Genomic DNA, 24,351 nt, shown 5'->3' with positions numbered 1-24,351 from the left:
TCTGTTGAGAATGAGCGATTCACCTTTTGCAACCTTTCAGTCCCTCCAGGAGAAGGCATTGAGCATCAGCATGCTCAGTTCACTCAGCATTCAAATTTATGTAATAGTTGCTAAACTCCATATTTATCTTCATGCAGAAGACATAATATACATCTCAAAAGAAAAGAACATAAGATGATGCCATGTGGTATAAATACCTTATTAGCATGGTGTTAGGACAGGCACATTATGCAAGCCTAGTAACACCCAAATGAGTTTTCCTTTTTGGTGTTAAATACATAACTCAAAACCATACGGACATGTATTCCACATTACGAACTTCTAATCTATATTCTTGCATTCACGTACAAGCGCCACATACAAACACCCCTGGTGCATTTGACACAGGGATGTAATTTTTATAAAAGCATGAGATCAGAAATATCAAAAGTGCATTCAACATACTAATTCACAGAGATTTGTAACTTGTGTTTTTTCCTCTCATTTTCTGTACCTGTGAAATCTGCAAATCTTATCTACGTGCAATTCATACCTTGCATCCTTCTGTAAACTAGATCAAGACGATTAGGGGACTGGAACACCTCTCTTATGAAGAATGGCTGAAGGATTTGGGTCTCTTCAGTCTGGAAAAAAGATGACTGAAGGGGCATCTTATCAACGCTTATAAATACTTAAAGGGTGGGTGTCAGGAGGATGGGGCCAGGCTCTTGTCAGTGGTGCCCAGCAACAGGACGAGAGGTAATGGGTACAAACTTGAGCATACGAAGTTCCACCTAAACATGAAAAGGAACTTCTTTCCTTTGAGGGTGGCAGAGCCCTGGCACAGGCTGCCCAGAGAGGTGGTGGAGTCTCCAACTCTGGAGACATTCAAAACCCGCCTGGACACGTTCCTGTGCAACCTGCTCTAGGTGACCCTGCTCTGGCAGGGGGATTGGACTAGATGATCTCCAGAGGTCCCTTCCAACCCTATGATTCTATGATTCTGTGAAGATGCAGCCAACAACTGCTTACTATAAAAAATAACAGAGATCAAAACACTATAATCTGGTCTCCCAGGAGCTAAGGATATTCACACATGAACAAGATTATACAATAACATCTTTTTAAGTCTATGTGTAAAAGCTGAAAAAACAATCCTCCTTTCCTAACTGGGCTATACACATTGTCTCCTTGTGTTCCATATGCAGTTTGCGGTCTCCTCACCAAAATGGTTAAAAGCCATTTTCTCAAAAAGCACATACAAAATATAATTTCCTTTAAAAACATGGAAAAATGCATTTTAGTTCATCTTTGGATGGCTTATACGGAAGTGAGAGTCAAGGCTATCTGTAGCCTTCCTGGGAAACATGTCAGGTTATTTATTTTAAGTATTTCACGTGCCTTGAAAGCAATCAGCGTAATATATATTGCTGACAAAGCCGATTTACCCAGATTATCATGAAAGGATGTCTAATGGGATAAACCTTTACAGCAAAATATCCAAGCTGCCAATTTATATCATTAAGCACAGTTCAACAAGCTCTGTGAGCAGCTATCTGGGAATAGAAAATAATAAAATTATAATTCTCGCAGATTTAGTGCACGCTGGCACTGGCACAGCCCCCTCACCCTGCTGCTGTGGCACATGTACAACGGTGACAGTTCCAAGCCTGGGTGCCAGCCCCTGCACTCACCCTCCTGTTGGGGGCACGGATATGTTGGGGGCACGGATGATGTCCCCGAGCCAGCAGTGGCAGAAGAGCAGTGGCTGGGAGGTGGTGGGACTGGGAGCCAGGCTCAGCCCGATGCCTGCAGAGAGGGGAATGCCACAGGGGACAGTGGCGTCTCGGGGACTATACATTGCAAACAAATCTTCCACACCAGCAGGTATCACGCAAGCGCTGCTCTAATGCAGTCAACCATGGTTGGTGGCTTGTTCTTTCCTTTTTTTTTTTTACTGCCTCCGTCTTTTTACAACCGCAAAAAGGCACTCTGGAACACAACCATTCTCCATGTCTCCCCCTCATTCCTGGGTTTGAGCGTCAAGCCTCTGTATTTAAAAAAAACCAAAAGACATTCTATCCCAGAAACAGCAGCACTACTTGGGCTGCTCTGAGACTTCAGATGTAAAATGGAAAAAAGAAAAAAAAAAACACCTCTTAAGAGCCTGAATGTGCTCGAATTCTTCCTGTCCTCTCCCCCCTCACTGCAGAAATTCAGCTGCACTCACATTATCAAAAACCTTAATTTGAAACATGTTTTCCTTAATAGAAGTATGGCTCCTGCAGCAATGGCATTTACCGAAGTGTTCAGCATACTGAATCGGGGACACAAGGCAAGGAAAGGGGCTAGAAGAAATGTCAGCAGTCATTAATCACCCTCCTTGTTTGTCCCTTAATGTTTTTATCATTCTAAGACTTCTACTCCACTAGCTACAGGAAAAAACCAAACCAAAACAACAAAATACTGCTAAAAATAAACAAACCCACACCTTTACATCTGAAAAAAAATATTAGAAAAGGAGAGGAAACGACTACTTCCAACCCTCAAGCCCTTAGCTGAGCTGTCCCCTGCCACAGGCCACCTCCATGGCCCACAGACACCTTCTCAGGAGGCGAATGCCGGCGCTCTCAGAAAGCCTTTGCCCTGTAGCTTGCCATTGCCAGCAGAGGAATGATGGGAGTCTCATACGGATATAAAGGGTCAGAAACCTCCCTGCTGGAACTGTAGTGGAGGAGGCCCCAGGGCTCCCGGGGCTGCTTTCTGCCCGGCACCCAGCAGGGAGAGGAGGGATGGGGAGAAGTACATGGAACAGGTCGTGTCCGTCGTCAGACTGCCCCTCGGTGACAACATCAGCCCAGTGGTCCCTCTCACTTGCACTGCTGTGGTGAAAATAAATGCTTTTCCAAGGTCCAGTTTTGGAAATGGGTTTCCCCCCTCTAACAACAGCAAGAAACTCCCCCAGCAGGTCCATGTGAGAGACCTACACGGCACAGCAGTGGCACTGGGGGGGAAGCGAGCTGTGGTGGCGACCTAAGGCTGAACCAAACACAAAAATGTAAAGTATTGTCCCCTGACATGCCCCAGTGTAACAAAGGCCTCTCATATTGCTATACAGTCGTAATATCTAAATGATTAATGGCCTGCAGAGCACTTCCTTGGACACAGCAAGTGCAATGCCAAGTAGCTCACCATCAAGGAATGCAGTTTCTTTAAGGGCTCAGTTCAGCAAAAATGTATATGAGAGCTATTAATGTGCTGAAGCGTGGGCGCTGCTCCACAAGATGGGGTCATTAACCAAATAATGCGACTGTATTTTATTTTTGTTATTGTGATTTCTTCTTTCTTTCCGGTATTGTTATGTTCTTAGGAACTAATATATTACTCAGACAGGAAGATTATTCACTTTTATATTTTATTTTATGAATATTTCTGTATTTTGTTGTTGATGGGGGAAAAATACTGTGCTTTATGATCCTTGCACTATGTGAATTTGTTGCTAGTATTAAAGCCATTTTAATTTATACTTTATGAACACATACACACCTGGGAATACTTGATAACAAGCACAAGAAAAGATAAATTCGCATTCACTAATGGATTAATTTTATTAATGCTTCACAAAGAACATGCAGCCTTGTGGTTTGCTGGGGCTTTTTTCTTAGTCATGTTAACATGGAGATTTTTCCCCAGTTAGAGAGAGGCTTTGTTATCCCAGGTCCGTTCTAATCTACACTATGAGTAGAAATATAAACTCAACATGTAAATCTGACTGATTTATAGAAGAAAAAATCTTGAACATGAACATACTCATTGTAGACCACTACAGACATTTTAATCTGCTTTAAGGATAGGTTGACTTTGGCATGAAGGAGACAGTTTTAGGAAATCAGTGCAACAGCAAGGTATTTTGCTCTGCAAATGAAATTCATCTGTTCCACTAAACTCATAAGATTTGTTAAATTGTCCTTAGTAGATTATTGTCTTGAACAAAAAATGCAACACAATAATACGCTGCAAGCTATTTTGGGACAGCTCAAGTACTCTGAACAGATTATCCGGCTGGAAGGAACAGGACAAAGTTTAACTCTTAAGTCCTAGACTGATCAAACTTGGCCTGAAACTAAGAAAAATCCTTCCATTCAAAAGACAGCTAAATTAGGATACTACCTAAACTTACAAATAGCTGCTGTTTTATCCACTATGTTTAGTTATGTTTGACTGCACACAGTTATCAGCCTATTTGTGTATTTAGTGAAGCTAAAACCATAACTGGCTACATATATATATATGAAAGTATATAATTTTTTAAATCTTCAAGTATATTCTTTTTTGATGTCTCATTTCACATGTGAGCACGTAGAGCTATGGGACAAGGTATTTCTCTACTCAGTAGGAAGGGCCCATTGCTCCCGTTTTCTCTCCGACATCCATAGGACCTAGCAAACTGGCCAAATGCTCTCAGAGGTTGGTTTGGGATTTTTTCAGTATCAAAAAGAAAAAGCACCAGCATGTATTAACGTATTTTACAATTCGCAGTTATTAGAAATACAAGATTTGATTTTGTGGTTTGTTTTAGAAATTCTGGTGATTTGTTTCTCTAATTAATTTACACTAAAGTACTCTTCACATTTTTTGGTGGGGCAGAAGAAATGATTGGGATGGTTCAGGGGAATCAGAGACATAAAATCAGGATAGTTCAACTAGTGTTTCTCAAAGCACCCTCACTGAAAGACACGATAGAAATTTCCCTCTGTGGGACATTTAAAAATGGACCAAACTAAATCCTGAGAATGACTTTGAATACGCCGATACCTGGTGCCTCCTTTTACCCTCTCTGAAAAAGAGGATTATTAAAATTTTTCCAGATGTCAAACTTCCCTGGCAATAGGTAGGCTGTTCACTACCTGTTAGCTGGTGTAATAGTAAGTATACAGAATACAGCAGCAATTTGCCCCACCTATGTCAAGACACAGTGATGAAAACCATATGTACATACATCCCTTACAAGATACTTGGTCAGTTTTCAATGAAATTATAAATCACGGTTACAGAAATGATAACAAATTAAAAAAAAGAAAGAAGGCCATAAATCTATAAAAAACTTCACAATCTGATATATTCTCAGTATAAACAATGACAGAAGATTTACATTCTCAATTTATATAGACAGGATTATTTTTATTTTTAACTAAATTAAAATCCTCAATCTGCAAAAATAAATATTGAAGCCAACATCTGGAGGTTAATTGCTTCATCCATTTCTTTTTAAAGAAAAAAAAAAAAGCAAAGGATGAAAAAACCTAGACTTGCTGTGAGTATCTGTATGGCTCTGCACAGGCTATAATATACCCTCAGGACAGGATTCCCCCACCCACCATCAATTCCATAACAAAGGAACATTTGAAAAACATCCAGCAAAACCTGTTGCTATATAAATAATACACAGTGCTGAATAATGGAATAAACTGGTGTTTATATCAAAGTTGAAAGATTGTTTCGAACTTTTGAAAATAAATAATAGCAATGCTTCCACCTTCTTCACAGGTTTGAGGCAAGCTGGAAATTTCAACTACTTACCTCATCTGCAGCATGCAGGCTCAGAGGATTAGCTTCCCTATTTATAATTTTTAAGACCTTAAATTATCATCTCTACAATTAACAGACCACGTTACTTCTCTTTGAGGGCATTATGTTGGATTTTAATGAAAAAAATTAGTCTCATCAAACAACGTAAGTAATCTCTACTGATATCCACAGTAGTGTAAATCAGTGCAGATTTTAACTCTAGGTTAATTTTTGTTACTGTAGCTATAAATTCAGTAGAACAAATAAACACGTTCCATTTCAAATCTATGAATAGCCTATTGAAATTACTCCACTAAACTTACTAAATGCCTGAATAATGTGTTTAAGAATTTTACCAGATCCAGGCCAAAATGTTTAGTGTTAGGAGTCAGTCAAATGCAGCAACACTTTATTTTTCTCTGAATAACACATTGTTTTCATTAATGAGAGGAGAGAGCAGGGAAATGTTTGATGATGCTGCTGCTATATGCAGATATATTTTTGCTGATTTACTTAACATTCATAAATCAACAGAACTGCTCAACACATATAAGGACTTTAATTTATCCCAGAATATCAGCATGTAAACACTAAGTCCGCACAGAACTCTGTCTCCAGTCAGACAACTTGAAGATGCTTTTTTATTTTATTTGCTAAAAATGTAACGCTGTATGCACGAAAATGAGTAACTACATCAAATGAAAGTGAAGCTGCCCATATAGAGCCTCATAGCTCCTGGTGACAAGATTATTTATGATGTTTTCTCCAAATAGATGTTGAAAATGATAAACCAATGTGATCGCTCTGAGAACAACTGCCCCCCCCACGCCCTGCAATGAGACTGCAGTAAACATTGCACATTATATCCTGGTTACTTGATTACTGATATTAGCATCAACTGTTATAACCAATGATTCTGATAGATATTCCTAGAAAAATCAAGATTTCTCTTATATTCTGGAGTTTTGACAGATCAGTAAACCCCTGAATTAGCATTCTAATTGCAAAAAATGTAAATTTTCTTTTTTGCTTCTGTTCGTTACCGAAGCCTATCATCTCCTGAAAAATTCCATTTTTTTTCTTTTTTTTTTTTTTTCCCCCCTCTTGGCTCCATACATCACACTTCTTCTATACTGCCATCCTAAAGTCCAGCCTCATGTACCAGTATCTCTGACTGTGCTAAGAACTACACAGAGACAAAACACCGATGTAGCTATCTGACCTACTTTTACAATTCTGAAGTCTTTTCCTGTGCTTCTGCCGCAACTATGACAATGACTACGCTTGTCCCGCAGTCACAGTCGCCTAGTAGGTGACTATGTCATTAACGCAACGGTTCCTGCAGAGCCAAGACTCGCACAGCATAAAATCCCAGTCCTATGTTTTACCACTACTCCAGGTTTGCACAGTAGCATCAACGCTGCTCTGCAGATGGGCTCACCTTAATCCACAGGAATGCTGGCAAATGGGTTTGAACGTATTTATCTAAGTTGAGCCTAGATGTTTTAAGTCATTAGGCACTACCACTGAATTTCAGTAGCAATTGGCATGATTAGGCAGGCAGAGTCCTTTGAAAATGCCAACCTCTACATTGGAGAAACTGGTCATTTCCCAATTATGTTGTGATAAGGTCTCATAAAGCTAGATAGGAGAGGGGAGGGGAATCCTATTTTTTGTCAAAAACCAGAAAAAAGTACAAGCCATACCCTAAAAGCATATTCAGTACTTTCAAAACGTATGGTCTGGAATGTTTTTGGAACCATGTATGAATCAGATTACTTATCTTGTCATAGGCATGAAAGATTTCCCTTGACTGCAGTGTTCTGTGGGAGAAAGAATCCTCTTCTGGTTAAATAAATTACACAAAATGTCTATTAAGGTGGAATAAGTCTACGAGTTTCTTAGCAATTACTGTAGGGATTTTTACACTATTATTTCCAAATGGGTATTTGATAATATGGGTCTGTAAAATACAACCAGCCTCACAGAACCATTAAAGGAATTGCTAATAGCTCCCTCATCTTATGAACATATGACATTTAATAAACATTTCTCATGCTAAATGTTACTTTATTCCTTCCACAGATCATTAAGCTGTCCTTCACTTGCCTACTACAGGAAAATGTTTCAGATACAATTGTGTTTACTGCTCTCTAAAGGCACAGAAAATCCTGTAAGTTTTTGTCAATTTCTTAAAACCTAATTAGTTTCTTCAACTTCAGGACAAGAAATGCACATCAATTTGTGAAAAAAAAATATAGCTTTATTCCCTAATGCACCAAGTAATTTAGTTCTACTGCCATCAAAAACCAAAGCGGCAGCAGCAGTAGAGTACAGGTATTTACACCAAGATTTTTATGATATTGACTGAAAGTTTTAATGGCTGCGAATTATACATCTCTATTCTAATGACAAGAAAGTTTTCATATTTATTTATATCCACATTTAGCTGCCTAGATAACTGGCCTGAGTTTTGCACAAAAGAATTTGGGAGACTCAAAGGTATGAGATTCTCACATCTTTTTAGAAAGATGCTGGTTTTCAACTGCCTTGATTTGGGAAACCACATTTCTTTAGGCATCCAATTTTGAGAAGAGTAACCGTATTTCCTGAACACATAAGACACTTTCTCACATTGTTGCATTTTAAATAATGTAGAATGTAGCAAGAGAATTATTTAAACTTACTCTGATTACTCTGTGCGTGTGTCTCATACTTGACGTAAGTAAGCTGCCTCACACAGCAGCATCACGGATCCTCATTTCCACTAGTCCTGTGTTTCAGGCTCAGATGATGATACACGAGGGCATAAGCTTTAATCCAAATTTTCCCAATGTTTGTGGCATTTGCTGCCTTATGGGCTCGCTGGTCTTCTGTGCCATATGTACTCCCCCGTGTCAGGAGTCTTTCAACCCACCTTCCTGAACCATCAGAAGTTTATTAACAGCAAGATCTCCAGTGTTCTTCCAAATCCTACTGACAGTCCTTTCTCTGTGAGACCAGGCATGGAAGTCCCTGTACGCCTCAGATCCAGCTGCAGGTGAGCAATCCACACGTACGTGCTGCTCAAAAAGGGTTGTATTTAAAAGACATTGTTCTCACCTACCTAGATCTCCCCTATTTAGTGAGGAAGAAGAGAAGCGTCCCTCCTTTTTGTTATTTCTTTCAATTTCATAGGGCTGTATACGTGAACACTTTAAAGAGTTTATTGCAGTGAACTTTATCAGAAAACACAGCATTTGTTCAACATCTCTTATGATTCAATGGAGGAAATACTGAATGCCAGTTCACAAACTGCTCCCATTACTGTACAATTCTCCCACGTCTGCAAGAAGGTAACATGTATAGCAAGGGAACAACTCCAAATCTAGGCACATCTCTTCTTTTTTTCAATGTTAACTCCCTCTCTGTTCATTTTACAACTCAACTAATAGTGTTTGTTTGTTTTAAAACAAGCTGCTGCATGTTTGTTGGCTGTCATGGTGTGCATGGTATGCACACCATACACAACATTGCTTGCACTGCATTTATGCACTATGTGGTGTTAAACATTAGCCTACATTAAACGTAGGGTTTTGGGTTTTTGTTTTCTTTTGTTACCTGTGAAATGACTGTCCCAAAACTTTGAGATTCCACCAAAACATTTGAGCACTTACATTTTATTTAAAGCTAGAGAGTACACAGAGACCTTTAAGGTCACTATTTTACTATACAGTGTTTTCAGATTCAAGGAAAGGCTCCTTGAAGGACAGGAACACTTCAGTACTCCAATTTGAGCACTCTCTGAAGTCACCTACCTATGCCTTCCCCAAACCCTGTCCTGTGGGGTTGGTGTACTGTACGGACAGTCTTAATGGAAATATACTGGTAATTGTCAGCCTTTTTATAGTATCAAACCACAAACAGATGGGAGCAGAAGAGTTCTGTTTTTCTCTAAGTTAAAATCCTTTCTTGACATCTGGGAATAGTTTGTTCCAGCTAACGAATATTAAGGCACGCATACTGGAGCAGCACACTGATTTGGACAACGGTACAGATCACTGTGTCCGAATGGCAGGATTTTTGAAGTGAGATAGTGAGAGGAGTTATTTGTTGAGATGTGAAAACTGTGGAGCTGAAGTATATTACCAAGGCGCCAAGGAAACGTGTCTCCTACCTGGAGGTGTAACAGTTCAGATGTTGCCATTTCTATTGATTGTGGGTGTTGGCACACCTGCCCTGACAACATCCCACCAACTTGTGTTTATGAACCCACAGGTAGTATAATAAGTAAATCCCCATAGCATGCGGTCAGATATAGTACACGCAAATGGAATCATGGGGTTTTTTTCCGTGCCTAAGCTGCTTTGTTTATAGAAAGGTTATGGAAATATATTCTGCTTAGAAGCCATTAGCTAATAATGTAAACAAACAAGTAGCAGCAAAATGGATGGCAAAAAATAACCATCAGATCTTCCTCACAGTCTGAGCATCTTGTGCAATTTTGGATACATGACATGAATTTATGACTCTGATATGTAGGTAGCAATCTGAAAAATTATTTAATTGCTATTGTGTTTGAATACTGCAGGTGTTCAAATTCTTTGCTACTATAAATACATTAAAACAACATTAACAACTATAAATAGATAAAACAAAGGTGGTATAAATACGATAATGTTTGGGGTGGTAACAGGACTCGTCCATGAGATTTGAAGCAGACATAGGGCTATGATAAAAATTATTAGCTGCTATCAAAAGCAATAACAAAATAGCGTATTGGAACAAAAGTATATGATGTGCAAACAATCAAGAGTCACCTACAGCAAGCACAGCAAAATTAAAGCTGCTGTTTGGCCCCATTTGTATATGGCAAGACACTGGAATTAATTGTTATGAATATAATGTGAGAATAGTGCCAAAGGGCCCCATATATAGATTAAACGCATTGAATGTAATCACTCTGTCAGAACCATTCAAACAAATGAATTGCTTGTGCACAGATCAGATGTAAACCAAAACAACCAGAATGGTACCTACACGCCGATACCTGCAGCACTGGTGGTTTGCATCTGGCCCTCAAGCCAACCCATAAATTACTCCCCACACAGAGCAGCAGATTTAAAAAAAAAAAAAAGGAACATAACTTGTTCTGTAACCTTCACAGACATGAACCGTTATTTAAAAGGTAGACAAAGAGGTTTAGATGAACGTGGAGCTCACTGAAATCTAAATGAATTTTGAACCAAAGTCTGTATAAGTGGAAAATGAGTGAACGCTACTACGGCTTCAACTAATACAGCCTTCAGAGAATCTGCAACCCAGATGAAATGGGGGTTCTCCCCTTGAGACGTACCAGTCTGAGAAATTAGATGTGTATATGGTCACGAAGTTAAAACTATTGCATCTCACATGTAAATTCCAATAAAATCTCTAGAAAACATTACAAGTAATTTCTAGCAGACATACAGGATACCTTATCGAAAGGTCTCTTTTCAGCAATTCATAAAACCAAAGGTGTATATGACCCAACAAGAAGAAAATGCTTTCAAATTACAAGAGAAATACCTAATATGTCAGCATTTCAGAAGGAAAATAAACAGTCCCTCTACCTGTGCGCATTTTTAGTTTATTTTTTACTAAATGAAACTGCATCATGAATCCATTCATTTCCGAATACAGTTACATTGACCACAGCAAGGTGGGGAAAGCTCTGGGTTATCAAACGGGCTTGTGTTTTATCTGCCAATGCAGCCTGCTAAAACGGAGGCACAAATTGGCAGGTGACCTCTCAATTGACAAGACCGGAGTCATTGGGCTGGGAGCCTAAATGGAAAATTCCTTTTTCGCAGTGGCAATATTGCAGAGCAAATAGTTATAAAAGTGTCAGCCACACTATAAAATGTTCACAAGCTTAATACAGTGAAGGGGAAAAAAGACAAAGACACGCTTCTACTATGATTTCCAATATACTTATACTTTACTTGAGGGATAGAATTTCAGGTAGCAAAATTAACCTGAAAGATGGCAAAAAGGTGCCAAAGTTGAGCAGCACAATTTTCCAGTGCCTGCTCCAAACCCCACCGAAGTAGAATTGCTGCTGACCTGCAATGAAAACTGATTTCACAGCAAACTTTGGGAAGCTGAGTCTGTTAAGCCGAGTCTCATCAAAATCAGGTTTGGCGTTTTGTTTTGTTATTTAATTCATTTTATTTTACCCGTATACCGTCTCAAAACCGAGAAGTCCAGCTCTCGCCTCTTTTTCCTGTAGCTACACGTCTATTTTACTGTCATCTTAGTGGCAGAATTGAGAAGGCGCTTTTAAAGGGGCTATGATCAGTGAGAAAGGTAAGTCCCCTTATGATGCCATGAAGATGCCAGACAGCAGTGAAAAAGTCAGATGAAGGCTGTGTTCAGTGAGTAGATCCCACCTACGTCACTCTAACCCAAATTCATTAATCAGATTGTTAAATGAGGTACCTTTTCTTTGCAGCACGTACATGTTAGTAAACAGCAGAAAAGAGCGTTTTAGAATGCGCTTCTGACCCAAATCCTCCCTTTTCCGGAACATTTAAAGAAGTGGAAATATTGTTCTTCAGAGGAGCCGTAAGGCTCCAGCAAAACAATAGCTGTATTTTCTGGGACTCTGGCTGTGGGTCTTCCCAGTCAGCTGTTCCATTTGCCGCATTTACCAAAAGTGGTCTTTTCCCTACAACGCTGTACAGAGTAGCAATCTCATCCTGCTGTTTCCTCAGTCCATTTGCATCAAATGTGGTCTGAAATCTGTGTTACAGAAGGGACCGTATTGCTGCTTGACCTAACAGCAGCATCAGGAACGGGTCTTTATATTCCAGAGTAGCTTTACAAAAGATCAGTAAATATCCTGGAAATAAGCTGATTGTCAATGAAAAAGTGCTATAACACCATTAACTCTATCAGGTATGCAGATAAAACCAAATTTATTTTCAGACGGGTTTTTGAAGAATTCGGTATTTTGCCATAATATCAGAGATCATCATCAGCAGCAGCAATATTGTTTTCCTCAAAGGAAAACGGTTCTCCATTGCAAACTGTAGTCCCCTCCTTTTTTCAGCAGCTCCGCACTACATATATCTGACTTTCAAGAATATTTTAAGCTGAAAAAGCAGCTGTATCTATTTTTCATTTGCCAATGCACCTGCCATTGAGGATTAGTGTTTTTCCTCCCTTAAATGAAACACTAAAGAGAGGCTAAATATACTTAGATACCTAAATACCTTTGTAAAATACAAAAACTCAATACCTTTACATTTATGAAACAAAGCCGAAGTCACTTTCAAAATGGAAACGGGTTGTCTTAGGCACATACTTCTGAAGCTCTCCAGAAAAATTTATTTCTTTGGGGCAAGATCTACATTGTAAGAGAGACAAGTGACGCTTGCACCTAGCCTTACATCCACACATTCAATGAGTCAGCAGGAGGTTTACCTGCATGTAGTTACTGCAGCATGGGAGAACAGCCACACATGAATTATCATGGTCTGGGAACACCTTGTGGTCTTGCCGCTGGTTCTTCCATGACATTGCTATTATTGCTCATGCTAGGTAGATGAGGTTAACTTGGAGAAACCTAGATTTGCTATGAGATATCCATTTTGCTGAGATGACTACTACTACTTTTGCCAAACGTTGCATTAGCAGAAAGCTAGCAGGGCATCAAAAGCTGGAGTCTGCATACACACATGTGGAAAATTTCTATGGAGGTCCAGCAACCATGGCAAGGAAAAGGCAGTGAAACTGAGTCACTTGAACCACCACACTATTATGTTGACCAGCTGACATCTTAAACATCTCTTAGGCTCCGAGGTGCAGAACCTGATTTTTCTAACGTGTAAGAATTTTCTTTTGATTTCCAGTCTAAATTCATACTGCACCGATGTAAACCCATTCATTCTTGTGCCAACTTATCTTTCAGCTTCAATCATTCTTATCTTTCTTTTATATTTATCCACTTGATGTATTTATAGACCCAATGATATCTCTCTGACATATTTCCCAGGCAATCATTCTATACAGCTGTAATTTCCAGACAGACATTGGAACGTCTATCAATTACTGTGCTGGATCAGCAATATATTCACTCAAACAATGGTGTTCTAATACTTTTAAAAAAACTGATCACTGCCCCTACCATCACTTCCTACATTCCTATAAAACACAGCATGTGAAAAGAGCAAAAACCATACCTTGTACACATTGGTGCTGCCAGAATCACCAGAAACAAAACAAAAGCCCCATTCAGCAAGAATAAGAGAGGTAAAAAGCTTTGACTAGTGTCTTCAGGTCAGACTCTTCAAGAGAGAGGAGAATACAAGATCTGGCACCAAAAGTGCAATTTCACCCCAACAGGTACATTAAGGACTGACTGTGCTGGCTTGGCACAGCTGCTCGCTCGACTACTGGCCCAGCTGTGAGAAAACTGTGATAACGAATCTGGAGATTGTCCTTAAATTCCCTTTTGCCTAAGAAGGAAGCTTCTGCCCCACTAACTGGATTATATCTAGAATTATTAAATGGAGAGAATATTTTTAATAGAGAAAATGCGTTCCCATCATATTTGCGTGACAACTTCCAGATAAAATAAAACAAAACACTTCAAGAAGATCTCTTTTTCCACAACCAAGTTTTATGATGAGGAACAGCTTTCAGAATAAAAATCCTTTGGTTTTAGAATGGAATATAAAATTCAAGACAGAGCTCTTAAGATTGCATTTCTAAAAGCAACTTCTAGAAAATCATGTTGTGATAATTACAGGTTATGTGTATATATATATGTAGCCATACAAGAAATACAGGCATAGGCTGTGCTTTCCTGTCTTTTGTGCAGATACTAAACACTGCTACACAAGACCATCATAATGTAAATACTTCTTTCTCTATTTCTTTTATTTATTATTTTTGCTAATGCTGTTTAGATTGTTTGGACAACTTGCAATAGTAATTTTGGTGTCTTGTTGACTTCTCTTCCCTGTTCAGTATGCCATTTAAGCAAGTTTAAACGCATGCAGAGTAATTACATATGAGTTGTTAAATGCTTGCCTACCAACTGCCACTGTACCTGGAGAAGAAATGCTTGTTGAAGGATTAATAGAAGTTGAAGCCTGCACATGAACCTTACTTCTGGAAGGTATTCTCAGTCAGTGGTAAAGTTGTATAATAAGCACTAATGTAAGTGTCTGAAGACAGACAGATATGCCAAATGCCATAAAAAAAGAAAAAAAAAGGCACACAGCCCTACTTTGCCTGGGTTGAAGTCAGTGTCACTGTGATGGACTCTCATTAGCTGCTCTGCAATTGCACATCTTCATTTTCTTACAGTCCATTAGGCTAACTTTAACAAAATTAAACACACTCCAGGGCAAAATAACCAAGTAAAACAAAACACTTATACTGTTTATATACATTTTCTTAAGAAATTGCAATTTTGACGACAAACATTTCTCTCTCGAGCAAACTAGAGACCATTCCTCCCAGTTCTCCCCTTTGGATGACCACGTAACTGGGACTGGGGAAAGTGGAAGTATTTTGTTTCTATGAAACACATTCACCAAAAATACGTCGTCTCTAAATGGACATTACTAATGGTACCTCTACTATAACAAGGGAGAATTAACCATAATAATAATACAAATCAAACTCTACTTTCATGAATAAGATGATTTCGAGTCATTAATTAGTATATATCTCAGCTAGGTTAATGTAACGACTATGTATCCTACTCACTGCCTTTCATCAGTAGTGCTAATTTCTGCTTTCTTGGCTTATGGCCATTAAATGCAAAGTATGTTAGGTCAAAGAATCATTTGCAGCAAATTGTAAGGAATGAACCACACCTTTTTAACATGCAGGATGTGCCACCAAGTCAGGACATTTCCTCCATTTGGATGGGTATTTCTAGGCTCTAAAGACAACAGAACGTACCATCACTGAGGGATGGAGCACCGGACGGAGGCGTTACTGAAGCACCTCTGAAAGTCAGGGGTCGCCGAGCGCCATGGCACAGTCCCCTTGAGGCACAGTGTCCATTACATGTGTGATAAACCAGTTTCAAAGGATTGAAACTCCAATCCATTTATTTTTGGCCTCTTTGTAACAAATTTCTCTGACACCAGTAATATATTTAATTTGAGGCCTTCCTCTATTGTGACCTAACCTGACATGATGATGGCATTTTTCACAGGCTATTCAACATTTTGAAGTGCGTGTGGTCTGTCCAGGATATTTATTTTACTTCTCAAAGATTCCAAAACCAAAGTGATGAAAGTTAAGAGGTGCCAGCATGCACTGTGCTTAAATCAGCTGACAGCAAATAAAATGATTCCACATGGAAATCATTTTAATTCCAAATTGTTCCAGCACTTTTTAACGAATTCATACAAGGAATTTGAGATTGAGCATCAGATTGTTCAGGCTCTGTTCTCCCTCAGTGTTCTTTCCTCTCCACCTTCTACTGTTTATTTGCGTATAAACCCACAATGGAACCGTGGCTTCCCACTTTTTTACGTTTGCTAGTGAAAAGTGGCAGGATATTTTAAGTGTATTTTAAGTCTGCAAAAGTTTCAGTGTCAGGATGCTCTGCTCTGCCATGAAACCACTCCTTCCTAAAATCAAAGCCAAACAGCAAATGTGCTAAACATGAAAATGGACACCTCACCTTGTGCCTTGTCTTGTCAGACACTGTCCTGCTCTAACTTTGAACGCTAAGAAAGGAAAACCAGAAGGCACTCAGCAGCAAGCAGCATAACATGTTAGTACAAGCAGACTAAGTTCATCCCATTTCTCTGTGCTGGTCTTTCACTTTCAGGTAGTGTTCAATGTAACTGAAAAAGATGCTTTTGTGATTGTGATGGAAAGGTAAAATCTTTGCAGTATTTTTGGATCACAGTTTGCTGTTAAATTGTGTATTTTAGTGTATTTTCGTCTTAGAAAAAGAGGCTGACTGCTTATATTTTTTCTCAAGTTATGCCACAAAGAAATATAATTTGCCTTTTAATAGAACCGTCAAGGACCCGTTCTCTCCAGTTTACTCTATACATTTGTATACCCCATACAAAAGTGTTATGAGTTTAATTGGAACAGACAGCATGACAGTATAATTTTATACAAGTGTTTACAATTACTACAATGGCAGCTTCCACAGTGCTCTCGGTGATTTTTCAAGAGCATTTGCAAGCATAAAGTATGTATTAAAAAAAAAAAAAAGTAATTTGCTACAGCTGTGCAAAGTGGATTAAGGAAATCTATCAGCAGTGACACAGATATTTAGAAATGGGAGATATTTTGCCCATCTGAGCACAACTGTAAGATCTGATGATGTTAATAGCTTCTTTAATGGCTAGATTAAGTATCGTATTCTATTTTAGACTCAGATATATGGTACATAAGAAAAAGGCAGACTTACAGGTTAGGAAAGTATTCTGGTTGTTCTTCACTTAAGGAGAGAGTGACATCAATTAGGCAGAATCAAAGACCTCTGGTACTCTAAACCAGAGGAAAGCACACGGCCTACGTAAAGTTTTGGCAAGTTACATGAGAGAGAAGCAGGAAGACAACAGCAAAGGAGGAGTGCAAAAGGCAGAAACACGTGTCCTGTTCAGACAAGAGAATTTGCTCATTCTTTTGTAAGCATAACTGCATCAAATATACCTGAGTATTACCAGCTTGTGTTCCCAACTGCAAATTTTACAGAATCTCCAGTTTTACGGCGATATAAGTTCTTTGGAATCATCACGCTACAGATTTATTCTTTATTTACTTTTCAAGATATTCTCAAGACCCAAGAGATCCTTTTTGACCTTGAAGTTTTGTTGTTAGATTTGTCATCCACTCAAACCAGATTAGAATAATGCAATAAGGACAGACAGGGAAGAAAAACGGGCTGTGATGAATACACGTAAATTATGTTGAAAAAGGGGCCCATGAGAGTTACTGGGTTGAGGATGGACAAAATTGCTTTTCTTCTTTAGGGAGAGGGGCAGGCAGAGCAGTATTTATGCAAGCGGGCAGATTAATTGGCTTTTCCTGAGCTCTGTGCTGCTGCAGCTAAACTGCTTCTACAACCTGACCTAATTCATTTGGAATTTGCTTGGGTTTTTCCTCATTCAACCACAGGACAAGCGTAGTATGCAGCGCACTGCAGTAATGGTCTTGGAAAGTCACACCGCCCCTTATCAAATAAATTTCTCATGAGCAAATTAAAAGTTCATAAAACATCGTTGCAGCACAAAACCGATCAGTCAAAACAGAAAAGGCTAGATTAAAATTCGTATACCGTAGGTCAGAAAACTGGCACAGTAATTTAAATGTACTGTCAACAGCAATTAGCAAGAAGCTAATAAGCATCTAAGTTACAGAACACTGCACATCCAAGTGCTTTGCAGCATTGGTGACCATTACATTTATATCCTGACAGGCCTCGTCTTCTCCACTGTATTCATCAGGCTGATTTCTCAGTCTCCTAATTTTCCTTATATGCACAAGACGGAAAAGCCTGTGAGTGGCTTTGCCAAACACAAGACAACAAGTTTCTTCTACAGATCGCCTGATCTCTGAAGATGGCCAAAAAGAGGCTGCTCCTATTCCATTGTATCACGATGGGTTTGACAGCAAAGAAGTCTCATGAAGGCAGAATTTCTACAGAGGAGAAACACACTGCTTCCGTTCCCTTTGTGCCACCTGAGTAACATGAAAGCAATTTTTTGAGGTGGAAAAACATCACATTTTATTTCTAGATCAATGTTCTGCACCTGTGCAGAGCATTAGTTGAAGGCAGCAGACCACTGAGTAAAGAGCTAATATATATATCTATATATAAAATGTGACCAGGTCTTACGGTTCTACTGAGCATGCCTCTGAAAATTTCAGCTCCAAGAGTTATCATCTCAGATTTTTGTTTTGGGTTGGTTTTTTTTGTTAAATATAAATGGAGGAGAAAACACATCTGTCCTCTGTGAGAATACAACTTCTAAGAACTCAAGAAACAAACAGAGAAAGAAAATTCAAAGGTATTAGGTTTTCAAATCCTACTTTTAAGCAGATGCTACAGTTTTTAGTTGGCTCATATATTGCAAAGTAAGTTATCAAAGAGGAAGAATAACTTTGTGAAAATAACTGGGTTGGATTAACTAAAAGAGCGAAAAGAGCTTTTGCTTAGAGTAAGGGCATAAAGTAATGGATGTCTATGTACTGTACACAAAATTATATTTATTTTTAAAAGGGTAGGTTTAAAAACAGAAAAAGCCTACACCCAATGTGCTTATCACTGAGAACAGAAGGGTTAGAAGCACACAGTGCAGGACAAACGCATCTTTAAAATTTTGCCGCCCCACGGAGTTTCAGCAGGCACAATGCAACCCCACCACCGATCAGCCTGACCTCCGTTACCACTAAACCTTAGAACTCACTGATCGCATTTTATAACTGCGAAGGAGATAAGATATGACCATGTCAAGTGGCAGTCCTATAACTGCCTGTTCACAATGCAGATCTTGGGAAGAATTATAATCAGACAATGCACGTTATGTTACTTGACTTTGTAAAATAAAAGCCACCCAAACAAACAAAAAAGGTACACATCAAGCCTTTTCTTTCCCAGATGATGTTCCTCTTCCTCCCTGTCTCCTCCCTGTTCTGCACCGCTGGTCCTGTACTACTTCTCCTCTTCAACGTGATGAGTCAATGCCGAGAGTATCTCTGTCTTTCAACCAGCTTCAGTGTGGATAAAGGCTGCTTTTTTTGAAAACTAACTGTGGTTATTAGTTCACATAACTGATAACAATTTCCACATCTCTGAGTAGAGAGGCCTGTACAGCAAACACCTGGGTACCAATTTAGTATCCATAGCGACTTCCCGTGAGACTACTGAAAACTTGTCACTCCACATACCTAGTGGCACTCCTTAGAAAGGGTTGTTGAGCTCTGGGCTCTGCCACATTTGCAAGAGTTGCACACGGGAACAGTCACAACGCACACATGAAATTTAAGGACAGATTCTAGGGAAATTCTGTATAGGTTTTGGAGTCAGCTGTTTCTCCACAACCCTGCATATGTCTGTAAGGTCTCCCAGGAACCCTCTCCTTGTGACAATCATGTCCCAGGTCCCTCTCCTTGTGACAATCAGAGGCTGGAAAGGGAATCAGATACAAATAGTTGCCATCTCACCTAATATTTACCCTCCTATCCATTACCATTACCCAGTCCAACACCCGTTCTCAAATATCCTATCCACTATCAAGTGAACCAAACCAAGGCATGCAATACAAATATGATTTGGGACACAAAAAGAAAATAGTTCCAAGCCCTAAAATTGCATGCAAAAATTTTCATCAACCCTTCATTTACTCCCTGGTGTTTCAAAGGCTTTAAGGAGTTAACTTTCACAGAGCCTAAGTGTAATTCCAAAAACTGACTTAAGACATATCGGAGCCTAAATACTATTAAGAGTCTACAGGTGCTGAAATTCTGCTAATAATTTTGTACTTTCTGCCTTTACTTCGTTTCTTTTGTTTAAGAGATTTTGTATTCTTACACAGCAGACGCATTGTTTTACATTCAAATAGCGGTGCAGCTGCTAGTACCTCAGGCTTGAGAGATTTATGGATAATAACGGGAGTGCACAATAAACAAGTACATTTGGATGCATACCAAACAGAAGCTGCATCAGTCAATCAAACTGCTGGACAACTGATCCAAGTTTACAGATAAATGTAAAACAAAATAAAATTCTCCAGTCAGCCAGGCTGCTGCTTCAGAAAAATATGTTATGCATTTCATAGCCCTGCACTGACACGGGTAATGTAGTACTTTCCTCTTCGAACAAAGCATACCATAGAAATTTGTTTTCTAAGCCAACGAATGTGTTAAAGCAGAAAAGAATAATCATTCTGCATTGCTATCAATAAAAAATAGCAACCGTATCAATCAGTTTGTGTAACAAGAAAAAAACCTATGTGACAATGTCAGGGTCTCAGTACATCCCACTTTGCACACAAAACAACTGCGCTTTATCTACACAGTCACTGTTGTACTGGGCACACTCTGCTGCTTTCCCGGTCACTTCACTTATTCTGACATCTAATTTTTGCATTTTTTATGGTGTAAGTACCACATTCTGTACAAATAGAATAAAAAATTCTGTGTATGTTTTTTCATGAATAAAAGAAACAAAAATAAAGAACCATAACAGTCCCAATCCAAACTTGACAACTTTATGTAGTTCTTTTTCAGTCTTTATCAAGCAAAACCACTGAAATAAAAATAATGATCCAGAGAAGAGCTCTGAATTGAATTCTTGATTGTAAAGCTGTAGCACAAGTCAAAGGTGTCTGAACACAGTTCTCATTAACAACTCTGGGGGAAAACAGCATTTTAACGTGCACCAGGGATGAGCAGATATAAATTGGGACACCCTATGGTCAAAACCTAGGGAGTAACATTCTGCTGCATTGATCAAAGCAGTTGTGTCTATTCTAATTTTCCTTTCTCTTCTAGCTTTTTATGGCCAGCAATTCAAGACACTCAGAAATCTTTCAGAACATCCCAAAGTCCCTCTTCAGCAATCTGCCTGACCCTGGAGCCAGATCCTGACTATGAGCCCAAGGCAGCAGTCAGGGCTCTGTACACCTGAAGTCCAAGTTTGTTCACATCCATCACCTTGAGCATCTGCTCCTCCTGTCCTTCTAACCCTACTGCTCCACTGTCTTACACAATTAAACTCCCACAAAACTCATCTTACAATGTAGTATTTATCTTGTTTTCCCCCTGATTTGGTTTTGTATTTTTTTGAGCCGACCACCTACTACTAAAATATTTATCTATTCCTACCATGTGTATGGTAAGGAGTAAGGGATTTTGCATAAAGAATAAAAAGGGATGTGCTTAGGCTCTAATCATGAATTCCTTCCCTGATTCTGTATTTTTCCAAATTCTCTCCTCTCGAAGAATCTCTTAGCTAACGCCTAGCACACAGCTACATTTACTGCTTTTTAAACTTTACTATCACTTTTGGCGATATTATTTCCTGTGCTGCTGCTCTTTCTTCCGCTCAGACACAGACCATCTGCCATCCTGCTCACCAAATTACTTGTCAGCTTTAATATCTGTAGGCAGTGAAGGATATTATAGGCGTGAAGTACTTTCACATTTTTCTTCCTAAATTTTGGGTTAAGGAGAGTATTGTATTGTAATGAGAAACTGACTACGAAGAAAAGCAAAAGTCCATAGCAGATAGGACAGAAGGCACGTACCATAAATTTTCAATGTGCGCTTCCTACCCCTTATTACAAGCTTTTTCAAATTCTCTTTTGGCAATCAACTTTAAATGGTTTTCAGCACACCTAGATGTTAAGCAAAGGATTCCAAGCTACACACTTTAGATTTTCCCCCCAAAGCTGATCCATTTTCCTTAAGCAGCAAAACATATTAATTCTTCCAATGAAAAATGTGCAGATGCTATTCAGATTAATCAAGCTAGAGAATCCTTGGAGTAATCTTAATGGAGTCTAAGGATTGCAGCTCTAACAGGCAACTTGACAGCTGCTGAAAGACAGCATTGTCAAAAGTAACGCACATTGTAAGGATGAACTGTTAACTATTGAAAATTTTATGTCAGCACATAAATACTAGACATTAGGAGGAACACTTATATGTGAGAGATCAAGATCAGAAAAATTTTAAGAGTCCAGTTGCTCCAAACTACTCGATCTAAGGTCAGGACTGGAAGGCAGGGAAGATCAATCCTCCTCATACCTGTTGACCACTCTAAACTCAACTAATTCTCATTTTAAGGCTTAAGTAAGTCTCATTCTCATCTTAGTAAATCTCATTTTCACTTTAAGCTTAAATAATTTTCATTTTCAGGACAAACTCAGCTGGGAAGTTAAAATATACAGCAAACCTTCCAGGTCTTATTCTGGACAACCAAAGGCTCATTAGGAATTCATTTCAGCAAGTCTCTCCACTTGAGCAAAAAATGGATTCCACAGCACACTTTAAAAAAAAAACCAAACCAAACGCAAACCCACCACTCATTGGATTATTTTTAAATCTCATCCACATTGTCCATCTTGATAGTCTTGAGCAGAGTAGTGTAGAAAGATCTGGATATTATGTGCAGCACAGGAATGAGAGAGTTTAAGTATTAACACCCTGCCAAGTTATAGAAAAAGCTTTAATTTCACAAGTACTGAGCAGTGTTGACCCAAGAAGCAGGTCGCTGATGTTGCATTATTCCATTCACAATTGAGATATACCTAAAGTATCCTAAATTTAAATCTAAGCAAGATCTAGTTCAATCTACCCCAGGACTATACATATATATAGAAGCATTTATTTCTTTTTAATGGGGGTGGGGGGGTGGGGTGTGGGGTGAGTTGGGGGAGAAAGAAAGAAAAAAGAAAGATATTTTCATCTTTGTATGTGCTGAATTCTGGCAGCCTTGCAATGTTGCCAACTCACTGAATTCAGCTAAGCATCTCTGGGTTTGAGATGTTTAGCTGACCCAGCAGGGTCAACATCCCTGCTCTCAGCGCAGATCTGCCCTAGCAGATACTGAATAATTTCCCTCTGTTAAGAAGCAGCCAGACACAGAGTAGGTATGACTCTGAGTCTTCCTCAGATTTCCTTACTGAAGCTTCTTAAATGGTCAGAAGAGCTAATATCATCTACATAGCACCTAATAACATCTAAATTTGGCTTTTGTCTAATTTGTCATATTCTAATCATCCTCTGGTGGAGTGTAGGGTGCTGCACCTGGGGAGGAATAACCCCATGCACCAGTACAGGTTGGGGGCTGACCTGCTGGAGAGCAGCTCAGTGGAAAGAGACCTGGGAGTCCTGGTGGACAACAGGATGACCATGAGCCAGCAATGTGCCCTTGTGGCCAAGAAGGCAAATGGCATCCTGGGGTGCATCAAGAAGAGTGTGGCCAGCCAGTCGAGGGAGGTCATCCTCCCCCTCTACTCTGCCTTGGTGAGGCCGCATCTGGAGTGCTGTGTCCAGTTCTGGGCTCCCTGGTTCAAGAAGGACAGGGAACTGCTGGAGAGGGTGCAGCAAAGGGCTACCAAGATGATTAGGGGACTCGAACACCTCTCTCAGGAAGAAAGACTGAGGGATTTGGGTCTCTTCAGTCTGGAAAAAAGACGGCTGAGGGGGGACCTTACCAACGCTTACAAATACTTAAAGGATGGATGTCAGGAGGATGGGGCCAGGCTCTTGTCAGTGGTGCCCAGCGACAGGACAAGAGGTAATGGGTACAAACTTGAGCATACGAAGTTCCACCTAAACATGAAAAGGAACTTCTTTCCTTTGAGGGTGGCAGAGCCCTGGCACAGGCTGCCCAGAGAGGTGGTGGAGTCCCTGTCTCTGGAGACATTCCAGACTCCAAACCTGCCTGGACACGTTCCTGTGCAACCTGCTCTAGGTGACCCTGCTCTGGCAGGGGGGTTGGACTAGATGATCTCCAGAGGTCCCTTCCAACCCTACCACTCTGTGATTCTGTGATCTCCTGCATTAACTGCATTGGGAACCTTAAGGTTATCTTAATTCAGACATCCGCGGGGTGGTATGAAAAACCACGTAGAGCCTATGCTGCTTTCACAACATCTTCTGGTACAAGGTTTCTGACTGATGCAGGGTTGAGGAAAGGAGAAGTCCTGGAGGGAGAAATGGGTTATTCATGTACCTCCAAAGGCACAAAGAGCTCATAAACCAAGAACCAACTGAAATGGGTCACGATCTCCCCAAGCAGATACGTCTCTATATTTAGGAACAACTATTACAGCTGTTGAC

At 39.6% G+C, this 24,351-nt stretch overlaps 1 protein-coding gene across 2 annotated transcripts in view; it reads right to left on the bottom strand.

The window, feature by feature from the left end:
• Nucleotides 1-24,351, bottom strand: part of NRG3 (neuregulin 3) — a 414,656-nt gene that overhangs the window by 70,954 nt on the left and 319,351 nt on the right. The gene's annotated exons all lie outside the window — the stretch shown is intronic.

The sequence above is a fragment of the Chroicocephalus ridibundus genome, chromosome 6, assembly GCF_963924245.1.
Source record: "Chroicocephalus ridibundus chromosome 6, bChrRid1.1, whole genome shotgun sequence".
In the NCBI taxonomy this organism is placed as follows: domain Eukaryota; kingdom Metazoa; phylum Chordata; class Aves; order Charadriiformes; family Laridae; genus Chroicocephalus; species Chroicocephalus ridibundus.
Note: the sequence above shows the minus strand (reverse complement) of the source record. Positions and strands in the feature narration are given on the sequence as shown.